The 12,162-nt window shown below is 41.1% G+C and overlaps 1 protein-coding gene across 5 annotated transcripts in view; it reads left to right on the top strand.

The window, feature by feature from the left end:
• The window catches only part of ZNF462 (zinc finger protein 462), a 94,072-nt gene continuing 81,910 nt past the window's right edge, over positions 1–12,162 (top strand). For 4 of the 5 annotated variants that reach the window (XM_065662036.1, XM_065662038.1, XM_065662037.1 and 1 more), the window contains exon 1: positions 2–172. The gene's annotated coding sequence lies outside the window, so the exon portion shown is untranslated. Of the gene's footprint in view, positions 173–12,162 lie in introns of all 5 variants that reach the window. The other variant, XM_065662040.1, reaches the window with a different exon arrangement.

Consider the following 12,162-nt stretch of genomic DNA (forward strand, 5'->3'; position numbering starts at 1 on the left):
GAGGGAGAGGGGGGGAAAAGCAGGGAAAGATGGCGATCCTCCATTGCTGAGACCTGGCAAGGAGCACATGAGACTCACAAAACAACTTCCACAACAATAACAAGAAGAAGAGCTAGGCAGAGAGGAAGAGGAGAGGAGGCAGCAGCAAGAGCAGCAGCGCCGGGACGCTCCCGTAAGTTCTTGCAATTAAAACCCATCTCCGGTTTGGCATTGGAGAGATCATCTCTCGTGTGTGTGTGTGCATATATATTTATTTGTTTGGTCTTTTCTGTCTTTCTTTCTTCCCACCACCTTCCCCTGAATCCATTCATTCGATCAACGGAGGAAGGAGGAGAAAAGAAAGGAAGGGGAAAAAAAAAAAAGAAAAAAAAAAAAAGAGGGAGAGGGGAGCAAGAGCGGGGTGTTTTGTTTGAGAGAGAAGTCTTGCATGGAGGAGGAGAAGAGGAGGAGGTGCTGGTGGTGGTGGTGGTGGTGGTGGGAGGAGGAGGAAGGCGGTTAATTAATTTTTTGTTGTTGCATTAAGGGGGGGGGGGGGCATATGGGGAGATAAGTGAGATATCAGCCGAGCTTTCGGGGTGGGGGGTGCCCGGGAGGATATGTGTGTGTGCGAGGTCTGGATGGTGCTGTGCGTGTGGACTTGGATCAGATACGGGGAGAGACACGGAGAAGAGAAAAGCTCCGTGCTGGCACGACCCAGGCAATCGGGTGACCTCTTTCTTCCTTTCTTTCGTTCTCTTTCTTTCCTTCTTTCTTTCTTTCTTTCTTCCTCTCTCTCCCCCTTTCCTTCTCTTTCTCCTCGTCCCCTCGCTGCCCTCCTTCTCCTCGCCGCTGGTGAGGCTGGTCCCTCACCCCGGTTGGTGGTGCCCCCACCGCGGCTCTCCTGGAGTTGGGATGCGGGGGTCCCCAGCAGCGTCGGGGCTGGGGGGCTGGTGGTGCCCGCAGGAGGTTGCTTGGAGGAGGACAGCGTTCAGCTGGAGAGCAGGAGCCATTACACACGCTTGTGCTCTCCTTTGAGAGAAAGAGAGTGAGAAGGGAAGAAAGGAGAGGGAAGGAGCCCACTTCTTGCTCAGTTCCCCGATGTCCCTACCTTTAAACCAGGCGAGGGAGAAGGCGCTTTCTCCCCTGCCCCTTTCTCAAGCACCCGGAGTAGCTTGCTCTCTATCTCTCCCCCTCTTTCCCTTTCTTTATCTCCCTGTCCTCCATTTGCAAGCTGTCTGCTTTGGTTCCAGTCCAGGCTCCACAACACAAAGCTTCTCCTCGCTCTCGCACACATGCACACACAGAGTCTACAGGCTCTTTATGTCTTCTGGAGTAACCTTTTTCTCCCTCCCCCCACCCCCCCCGCCGCTCCTCTTAGCATTGTGGTTTCTATTCTCCACACAGATCCTCCTGGAGGTTCATGTAGTTGTGATCTGATAGGATTTCTCCCCCCCTCACCTCCCTCTTTTGGGGGAGAAAAGGGAAAAGTTTCATTCGTTTTTCTGGTGTTTGGAAGGAGAGAGACCATCAAGTTTTTGAGTGCATTCTGCTGCTGCTTTTGTGTGTGTGTCTGTGGGGGTCTATTTGTCTCATGAAGCTGCTTGCATGTCTAAGAGGAAGTGACTAGTTTGGCAGAGAGCTGTGATCTGAGTCAGGTAAGCCATGTCATGTTCTCTAGCTCCACCAGAAAATGGAGGAGAGAGAGAGTAGACAAAGCTGAGATGGGAAGTGCTCCTAACATCGTGGATGTCTCTCCATGTTTTGAAGCTTTGCTGGCAAGTAGCTGGCTTAATCATGATTTTTTCCCCCTAAGGTTTCTTTCAGTTTTTTCAATGTACAAGACTGTGATGGGTCTTCTCTCTGACTTCATGCTATCAGGAAATGAGGATTGGAGGAAATTGCTCAGATTCTCCTTCACACAGAGAAACACATCCTCAGGCTTTTTTGCTTATACTTCCATGCGGAGGTCACCTTTCTAGATATTTTTCTTTGGTTAAAGACCACAGGATTTAGGAGGTTGATCAGTTGGCCAAAGAAATAGTGTATATATGCGTGTATTTATAGATGTTTAAAAGCATTTGGAGGTAAGTGCACACAGCTTGAGGCTGCTCAGGTTCTTCCACAGAACATCATGAAATGTCATTTTTTTTCTAGGTGATGATGGTGATGCCTGATTTTGGGGATTTTTAACATCTGATTTTCAAGAGCTTTCCTTCTTTTGGATGTATTTTAAATTAAGATGGAATATTTCTCCCTACTCACAAGGTTGCATTAAAATGATACTGGCAAGCTTTTAGTAGGTTCCTCAGAGCATCATAACACCTAATTTCTCTAGGAAAAAAACCCAAACAGTTTTTACAGCTGTCTTTTTGGTGTCTTTAAATTATCTTTTTACTGAAAACTTAGGGCAACATTCTTGTTATAATTTTAATGTCATTATGGAAACCTAAGATCTTTAAAGTGAGATAGGAGTTGAACAGGAATCTGTGTGCTTTTTTTCTAACCCACCTTTTAATCTGAATTCATTTTTAGTAGACTCAAAACAGACTTCACTCTTTTTCCACCAACCTAAATTTGCACATTGGTTGCATAGTAGATACAGTTCCTCAAAAAATTCAAACTATATGCTGAAACACATGAGGGGTATACTGAAGTGCAGTGCTACTGAGCTTGAAGACACAGCTCCATAAAGCTGTATCACTACTGTTCATGCATAAGTTACTCTGAAGAGTTTAAGAAGGAATGTGTTACATGCGGGAAGTGTAAGTGACAAGTTAGGGAACCAGTGAATCTGAGTTGGAACACACTCCCAGATGTGCAAAAGGAACAGAAAGATTTGAGGATTGCAGTGACTGGGGATGAACTTGAGACCCAGCTGTTGCACAGTTAACATCAGTGCCCTTGCTGAATTTTTTCTATGGAAGAAATGGTTTAATATGTAATCTAATATACTTGGGAAGGATATAGCATTATCAGCTGTGCATTTCTTGAGTTCTGGTTGCTGATATGTCACCCAGAGTACTGAGATACTGTGGTTGTCTCCATCTTTCAGAACTGGGCCATGGAACATACTATTTCAGGTATGTTTAATCTGACATTTTGACAAAGAGGCAGGATAACTGTCTTGATTTGGGGTTTTGGGTGGTGTTTTTTGTATGGGTTTGGGTTGGTTTTTTTTCTGCCTGAGGTGATGTTCTCTGATGCGTTTTGTGATCTCTGCACTGGTCTAAATGAACAGCCACTGGAGAAACAGAGCAAGCCTCCACTGACTTCTATTTGTTTGGGTCAGATCCTAAATATCCATCCCCAGGTAAGATGACTGCATGCAGTCTTCTTGGGTATCTGCTTGTATTTCACAGTTCAGAACTGTGAATCTCCTCTTACTTCTTGAGAGGTCAACTCAGTGCTTGCACTACAATGTGCCCTGCAGATACATTGTTCTCAAACATAGCATGTGCAATCCAAGAACAAGTTTGAGATTTAAGCTGAGGATCCTTAGGGGAGGGCCTCTTGCCCCTCTCTTGCCCTAGAAAACCAAACATCATTGCAATAGTTTGGTGCTATTTGTATGGGGAGTTTCTTTACTATAAGACAAAAACAACTTTAGAGAACGATATTCTTTTCAATGATGTTTCTTGCTGTAGCTCTGCCCATACAGACTGAAGTTTACCTTGCTGTTAAAATACTAGCTTACTTAGTAAGGGGAACTTACTTCATTTTTTAAAAACAAAGCCAGTAAAACCCATCCAACCAATCAACCCCAAAACAAACCAACAAACAAAACAAATAGAGCCAGCCTAACACCACCACCACAACAATACTCCCTACAAACCAAAACTGATTTTTAAAGGTCTAGAAATAAAATCTTAATTCAGGAGATGCTGGTGACTTGAATGTTTCTTGCAGTGAGGCACAAGTTCCTTCATTTGGACTATGGCTTTCAATTGCTTTTGATTTGTGGGCACCCAGAACTTCCTCAGGGTGCAAGCTCTAACAGAAACTGCATTCATAGCTTATTCTTCAGTGTATAAACTTGGGGTTTTTAATGAGTTTTCTCAACCCCGTTTGATGCAGCCTATGGACCACTGCTTTAAATAGGTTTAAGCAATGGTTTGATTTTGTTATGCAGTTTTACTAGGTTCATAATGGATTACATTGTTGAGAAATTTAAAATGTCATGTTTATAATTTCCTTCCATAATTTTAAAGAATTATTTTGTTAAAAGAGGAAACCTAAAAATATGTTGTATATGCTTAGACTGCGAAGAATATGAGTGCATAATCGGATGCTGGAAATGGAAAGTAGAATAAATGCAAGTAGAAGAAGGGGGAAAAAGAAAAAGATCATTGCAATTCAGTAAAGTTTACAAAAAATTTTTTAGTGTTGGGAACTTTGACTTGAAGGAGGATTGACTTTTATAAAGACATGAGTGACTGAAAAGAGAGTTGATAAGTTGATAAGTATTGGAGAAGAACTGTGTTCAACATGCATGTCTGGACATCTGGCAGATGTTACTCTGGGCCCCAAGGAATGGACAAGTTTAATTTTAGACTTAAAAAGGAAATGGGAAGAACTAAAGTCTTATAATAGTACAACTTACAGTTTGAGGAAAGTTACTTCAGAAAAGCCCAAAGATGTCTCTTGAAATTTGGTACTCCCAGAAACATGTCTAAATGAATTTTTCCTATTGAGTTTTCCAATTATTCTAAACAATATATGAAGAGTTACAACATAAATTGAGATAGCTCCAGTTTGATGTAACACTTTCTCTGTGTGGTGTTGTGGATAATTTCTTAGATTGAGCAGAAGAACACTGCTTTGTTGTAAAAAACTGCATAAAAAGGACTTAAAAGAGTAAAACTGGTGAGCAGCTGTGTAGTATTAATTAACCAAGACTGCCCTCCTATGAAGCTAACTTAGGGACAAAACCTGTAGTATCCCCAAACCTCCAGCAAAATAGTGAAAAAAGAGTGATTTGAAGAAGCATGTTGATAGACAAAGGAGATCCTGTTTTGACAGATCAGGAAAAGCCTACGAAGGCCAGTATATCTTTGTGTCTTTTCAGGTATTTTGTACCCTCACTTATTGTTATACTTCCAATCCATTGTAAAATAATGTAAGTGCTCTCTTCACTAATATTTCTCTATTTCGAAATTAAATAATGTGTTTTGTGAACTTGTTCTGGATGAGAACAGTCTGCTGCTAGCGCCAGAACTTTATGATTTGCTTGACTTGTATACCTGATCAAAATGTGATCAAGTGTGAGCTTCTAACTGCCGGCTCCACTAAAAATGTTGAACTTCATCAGTCTAAATGCTTGTTTGCTTTTAAAACAGTTGTCACATTCTAGAGTTTTCAAGCAGTTGTCTCTTCTAAAATACTAAATCTATCCAAAAGAGTGTGTTTAATGGAAATCTTTAATACCGGTAGTGTTAAAATACGACATGGACCCATAGGAGGTGAGCAGGAGGTTTGTGAAGTGTTGATTGAGGAGGGCTTGAGAAATTCCATGTTACTCTAAAAAGAATAAGAATAGCTTTGAAGGAAAACAAAGAAAGAGTATGATGAGAATGAAGGTTGCTTAAACATCTGCTAACCTTTCAGAGAGAGGAACTTCAATTATTTAATCAAGAGGTGCTGGAGAAGGTGGTGTGATGCAAGTCTTCAGCTGCTGGCAGAGACACAGTTAACATTGTAAACGGTTGAACTTCACCATGGCACTTCTCCAAATGAGTTGACTGTTGAAAATAAAATGTTCCAGAAGAACTGGGAGAACAGGAAAGAAGTTAAAATAGCATGGTTTGTATGCCAGTGCTGAAAGAAGAAAAGGGGGGAGGAAGGGAGATAGCTCAACTTATGATAGTTGTCTTGTTGGTCGTGGTGAAAAGGCTTTAGTAGAAGTTTCCAAATGAGGGGACTAGATTTAATAGAATGCAGTCATTTGTGTCCTGAGTTTTGGAAGTAGTCTTCTGCTTTCAGCTTGTGTTTGGGAAATTGAACTCATAGGTAAATAAAAAGTCCCATGAGGTTGTTTTGGGTTTTGTTCCATCTTGTTCTTTTAACTTTGAAACAATACCAAAGATCTGAAGTCTGCTCCTCATCTCTCGAGTTTTATGAGTCTGTGCCAGATGTTGCAGTACAAACACAACTCTGAAGAGGTTTGAAAGGGGGGTTCAGATGGGAAAAGGGGAGTCTACTTCTGGTGTCTTACATTTGAAACACAGGGTCTTATGTACAGTTTCTTTTGTGTGTGTGTACTCTTCAGGTCCTCAGGAGTTGAAGATCTTGCTATAGTTGTTTTGTTCAGCTTAAGGCAGGATGTGTTACTTCAGTAACTCAAAATATCCATGCCTGATCACTCACTAATGGAAGGAACTTTTCTTTAAGCCATGTTTGGAAAAGAACCTTCACTCATTACTGGTTGTGACTGCTTTGTAATAATTTTTGAAACACATTAGTTGTCAGAACATCAGTCCCAGACCTGACAACAGTGCCATGCATTTTATTTCCAGTTGATCTGAAAGTCTCTTTGGTTTTGGCTAGACTTTGTGATGTAATTATGGACCTCCACAGCTGCTGTCTAGGGTTAATACAGTAGGTTTTTGGCTTTTCCTAAAAGCAGCTTTTTGGGTAGTAGATAGATCCCTCAAGAAAAGCAATCAGTTTATGCTTATTTGGTAATTTAAAGAAAATGGAGATGAGACATCTCAGGAGGTGTGGTCATTGCTCTTGAATGGAGTCAAATACAGTCTCTTTAAGAATACATATTTAATAATGTCAGCATAAGGAGCTGTAGGCACAGCATCAATGTCATGAGTGATTAGGAAGGACTTACTGAGAGCTTATCAGGGTAGCAATCATTGCAAGGCCAGTGTGTTGAAGACAATTCTGAGAAAACACTTGATTCACTGGACTGCTCTATTAGTTTTGAACTAGTTAAAATAAGAATTCAGTTGTCAAAGCATGTTGCCTGTTACTTCTTGGTGGAAGATAAAATAATCAAATTTGGATTAAGCAGAAAAATAGAGAGTTATTTCATGCCTTTGGGAGAAGAAGCTAAGTGTTTGCATGGTGTGCGTGTGTTTTTTCTTCTTTCAATGCCAGGAATATGCAATTAATAATTTACTAGTCATAATGGTTGGTCAGCAGCACCGGACAGTGTATTGGCGTATTTACACCACTTGTTACAGGTGCAGGCTAGGCTCATGCTGACCTAAAGATTAAGAAGTGGGATGTTCAGTGATGGCATTACTGTTCTATTAAAAAGCTCTGGAAAGGGACCTGAGAACCCCAGCTGCTGTCATGGTGGAGGAAGTCAGGCCTTCAAAGGATACAAGGATTAGAGTGTCAGGAAAAGTAAATGGTAGCATCAGCACAAGTAGAAAATAGGCAGAGCTATTCAGCAAAGAGAAAAGTAGGGTAAGGCATGCCATAATTATGTGTAGTGGAAACTTGCTGCTAATAGAGCAATTGCGTGGGGTAGAGAGGCAGGAGAATGATTTTTCAAGACAAAACAAAGCAGACATTGCAGAGAATGATATAGGAAGACTGGGGATTCAGTGTGCTTGTGATAACGTGAAAGAGAAGACTTTGTTTTGAAAGACGCTAAAAATGGAACCTTCTAATGTACATGTGGTCACTGTTTCCGTGGCCTTGTAGGACAATGGGGGCTTCTTTGCACTGAGTGAATTAGCAAACTCTTCCTTCCCGCCTGCAGCTCTTAAGGTTCAAATAGTGCTGCTTCAGGGAGGTATCGGTAGTTGCGGAAAGATGGCATCACAGGATGTTCCTTTGGGAAAGAAGATTGATCATACAGGATTGGACTTTTGTCATGTAAATGGGTGCAAAATACAAAAGCTACTTATCATAGGAGCCAGGCAAACACATTCCTCCACATGTTGTCCCTAGACCTCTTTCATTGCTGGCAAAGAAAAGAGCAGAATGGGGAATTGTGACACACAGATCCTGTGCTCCAGCAGCCCATATTTTAAGTTTTCTTATTTATCAGCAAAACAGGGTAAGACATATTTATCAAATAGACATCTACGTATGCTGAAAGATTTTGGTCCAGCATGAGTGTGACGTGCAGGGTGATGCATTTCATTCCTAATGATGTTGTCTTGCTGAAGACTTTAATTTAGTGTCTAGCTGGGAAAGGGATCATCAATAAAGAATTTAGCTGTCTGATGATGCTGAAAAGTGTTTTGTTTTGATTTTTTTTTTCTTTCTGCTTCTGTGTCATTGATCTTAAATTGACAGCTTGAATAGATCCTAGATTAGAAGTTCTAGAGTGATTGTTCAAGGTGGCTTATGCTGGTGGTGTTTACATAACAAACTTTTTCCCTTCCGTGCACCTTCCCTTCTCTTCCCTTCTGGGCTCCTTCCCTTCTGGGCTCCTTCCCTTCTGGGCTCCTTCCCTTCACTTCCCAGTGCACACTCCAGTCTGGACTAAACGTGTGAGACTGCTTGGAGGAGTGTTGGTCTAGAAGTGGATGCAGTGAACAAGGCATGATTGTTCATCTGTAGTGAGCAAACTGCTTCTAGAGAGAACTTAAGAAGGCCCCATATATTTATTTATTTTAACACAGACCTGGATTCTTCAGTTCCAGCCAGATTCAGCTAGATCTATGGGCATGTTGCTCTTTATAATGGAGTTTTAGGCCTCTGACCGAAAACTGAAGAGACCAAAGAATTAGTGTTCAGCCTTTGAAATCTTTGTCTTAATTTTTTAAAACTCCTTCAAGGATCCATCCCTCTAACCCAGTAAAACAGACAGAATTCAGCAGGATATTGGGAAACAAGATTTTAGTGCTGGATTCTGTTGTTGCGTGTGTTGAAACAAACCAGTATGTACATAAGAAAAAAAAATCTCCTTTTGGGAGTGGTGCTGGTGTGTGAGACGGGAGCAGACCTGCTCTACTGTTTGCAAGCACTTGAGAGATGGGAGCTAGAGCTACCTGCCACTTTGTTTCTATGTCACTGCAGCCATTCTGACTGATCATGTGTTCTCAGGTGTATTGCTGCTTGTGGTGAGTATAGAAGAACTATGTATACTAGACACATATACTATATCTACTGAGTTTAGTTGGTAATGCAACAAAGTTTGGAAAGCAATGGCCATAAGGAGTCATCGTGTTTTCTTCTGTGTTGTGTGACAAGTGAAACTGTCAGAAAAATAAATAAATGTCAATATGAACAAATTTGGAATGATTTATCTCCTTATTTGATTGGAAGCTCTGAAGCTTTTTAGTTTTTCCCTTCCTTGTCTACATCTGGGTGGCTCTGGCTGCAGGATTTAGAACCTCCAGCACTGGTGGGCTCTGAAACTGTGCTTCTGTCATGCTCAGCTAAATAACTTGACAAGTGTAAAAATGTTAACAAATGGCTGATGGAAAATTGAGAGCAGCCAGACAGCTCTCAGCCTGGTTAATTAGCTTCTTGACTGCTGAATTGTTCCTGCCCTCTCATGGCTGTAGCTTGCAGCCCTGTGAGAAAGGGTTTGGGTTCCTGGCCAGGAGTGCATCCCAGAAGTTGAATTCATGTAACTTGAAGTCCTTGTGGACTGGTTCCTTTTGGTCTAAATGACCTTTTATCTTCTTTGGGGGAGGGCAGTGGGGAGAAAGCATATCAGTTTTCAGCTATGTCAGGTCATATAGAGGTCAAGTTCTCTTGTCTGTGATCAAGCATGTGGTGTAAAACCATCCCAGTGTGCGACTCTGTGTAGAAGAGGACTTTATCTGGCCTTCTGGAGGTAAATATGACTGAAGGCCACGTTATGAATCAGTATATATGATGGCTCTAAACTGGGGCTTGCAGCATTTGTGTATTTAACTCTTTGGTGGTGCTGGCTCCTGGTGTATTTCCACCCGGTAGGTTGAAAGAAACTGTTGTTTGTCAAGAACATGCAGATTTCTCCTGCTAGTTATTCATGCATGTGTGAGACCTTCTGAAATCCCTGGCTCCAAGGGAATAACTGTATTACTCACTGGAGCTGCTGAAAGAGAGTGAGTCAATATATTTGGGTCTCCCAGCTGCATGAATAAATGAGTAAACCTGAATTATTTTTAAATTATCAGATTACAGAGGTGATAATATACCACAATGAATTTTCCATTCCACTCCCTCTATAAATATGCTGCCTTCTTTACACTGTGGAGCAGAGGGGGGAATACAAGATTTTCGGTGTGTTGGTCTCCCAAGAAACCACATAAAAACTGCTGAGGTCGCACTCAGAAAATGTCTTGCAGACCAAAAGCCTTCAGTCAGAAGTTGCTTGGCAAGGTGACAGATAGATTGACCAAAGGTTGCATGTGGTGTGCTCTTGCAAAACGAACATGAAATGCTCAGTGCCCTCCATGGTTCTTCAGTGCTTCCACAAGTTCACCCATGTTACTTCAGTGGTGTACAGGACTAGAATTTGCTGCTGGTATTCTGGTCTTATCTCTGAAGATATTTATTTTAAGAATTCATGTCTACATAGGTTTGTTAATACAGTACTGTAATATCAGATGGGCTGCTGAGACCTCAAGGGGGTGAGGAATCTATTTTTAGTGTGTTTGAAGGGTAGATGATGTTTCAGGTTGTGGAATGAGTTTCTGGGGAGCCTGTCACCATATACTGAAGTTTTGTATGTCATGGCAATGGAGGCCAGTCATATGATGATGAGTTAGTAACTTAAATGGGGCATTGAAAAAAAAAAAATCCTACTCTTTGGATGAATTTTAAAGATAGATGGAGCTAAAATGCCACATACTCTGTTCTCATGCTTGTTTCCTTGATGTGCTGAAGACATCTAATCCTCTTTACAGGTGAAATAAGCAGTCTACTTAAGAGCTGAAGGCAATGCCTACTGATCTGTTGACATCCAGATTGGAGGCTTATTCATGTCTGAGTAAGAGTTTTAGTAATGGGTGACCAAAAGAGTGTTTTGGTTGCCCAGGTGGTGTGAAAAAGGTGATTTGTGATCTTCCATATCGGAAGTTAGTCACATGTGGGAAGCTGGATAATAGCAGTGATGTCCTATGTAAACATATTTGACACCCCAGCCTGCAGAGAGTTGGAGCTTTAGGTTGAGAAGACTGCCCCATATAAATGCATGCATGCAGCAATCTGAAGAGTGAATCCAGACTTACTTTGGAAGCACTGCACTGCAGTGGTAGTCATAAGGAACAAATTTTAGTGTTTTATTATGGTTAGATTTTATGTGGATTGGCTTCCTATTTTCTTTGGAAGGCAGTAAAACTTCAACTTTTACAGGATTTTGCATTTTGCAAAATCCTAGCATTCCTAGGATTTTGTTTTGTGTGCAGTCATGTATACTTTATTTATTATTTATTAATAAATCCTCACTACCACTGTTAGGAACATTAACAAAGGGTTTTTTAATAGGTCAGACCTCAGCCACCATTGCATTTTCTTGTTAGTGTAGTACATTTGGCAGATAATAGAAGACAGGGGCTAAAACCCTTGTACTGTAAAAGCTGATTCATGTGAATTGTTGAGGCGATCTGATTTTGAATTTCACTGCAGCTACTCATGTGAGTAAACATTTGAAGATCAAATCCTTAGCTGCACAGACAAATCCTTGTGGAGTTTTCAGGGAGGTGTAGGAAATTACATCTTGAATAGAAGATGCCCTTAGCTTATGTTGCTTCATAACAACTACCACCTACATACATGAGATGTTCATTTGTGGTTGCATGTGAGGGCCTGGTTGTAGCTGATTTGCAAGAGCCAGAAGGAGCTTATTCATTAGATAATTCTTTCACTTTCGTTCATATGCTCCTTTCCTTTCATTCTCACTTTGTATTTTGGCAGGGGAACACATATGTTATAAATACTCAACTTTGACTTCAACTAATGGTGGCATGTCCCTAAAATAAGATTTCATATGAGCTTTAGTGTGTTCTAGTCATAACATTCATGTTACTGTGCTGTCTGTAGATGATGTTCATGCCTTCTGGAGTCCCATCACTAACTGTGGTGGGTTTGGAAGCCATTTTTTTTTCACACTTTATTTTTGGGATAAAGGGATTGGTTTGAATAGATACTAATATGGTAATTGTCTGCTCAAAAGAGAGGTGCTTTGGATTAGGGAAAATGCAACCTAGGCTCTTTTACGGTGACAGAAGGGTGAACCTTTGCATATGTGTAGATAATACAAGTTACTATCCATGTGGTTCA

The sequence above is a fragment of the Lathamus discolor genome, chromosome Z (assembly GCF_037157495.1).
Source record: "Lathamus discolor isolate bLatDis1 chromosome Z, bLatDis1.hap1, whole genome shotgun sequence".
Classification (NCBI taxonomy): domain Eukaryota; kingdom Metazoa; phylum Chordata; class Aves; order Psittaciformes; family Psittacidae; genus Lathamus; species Lathamus discolor.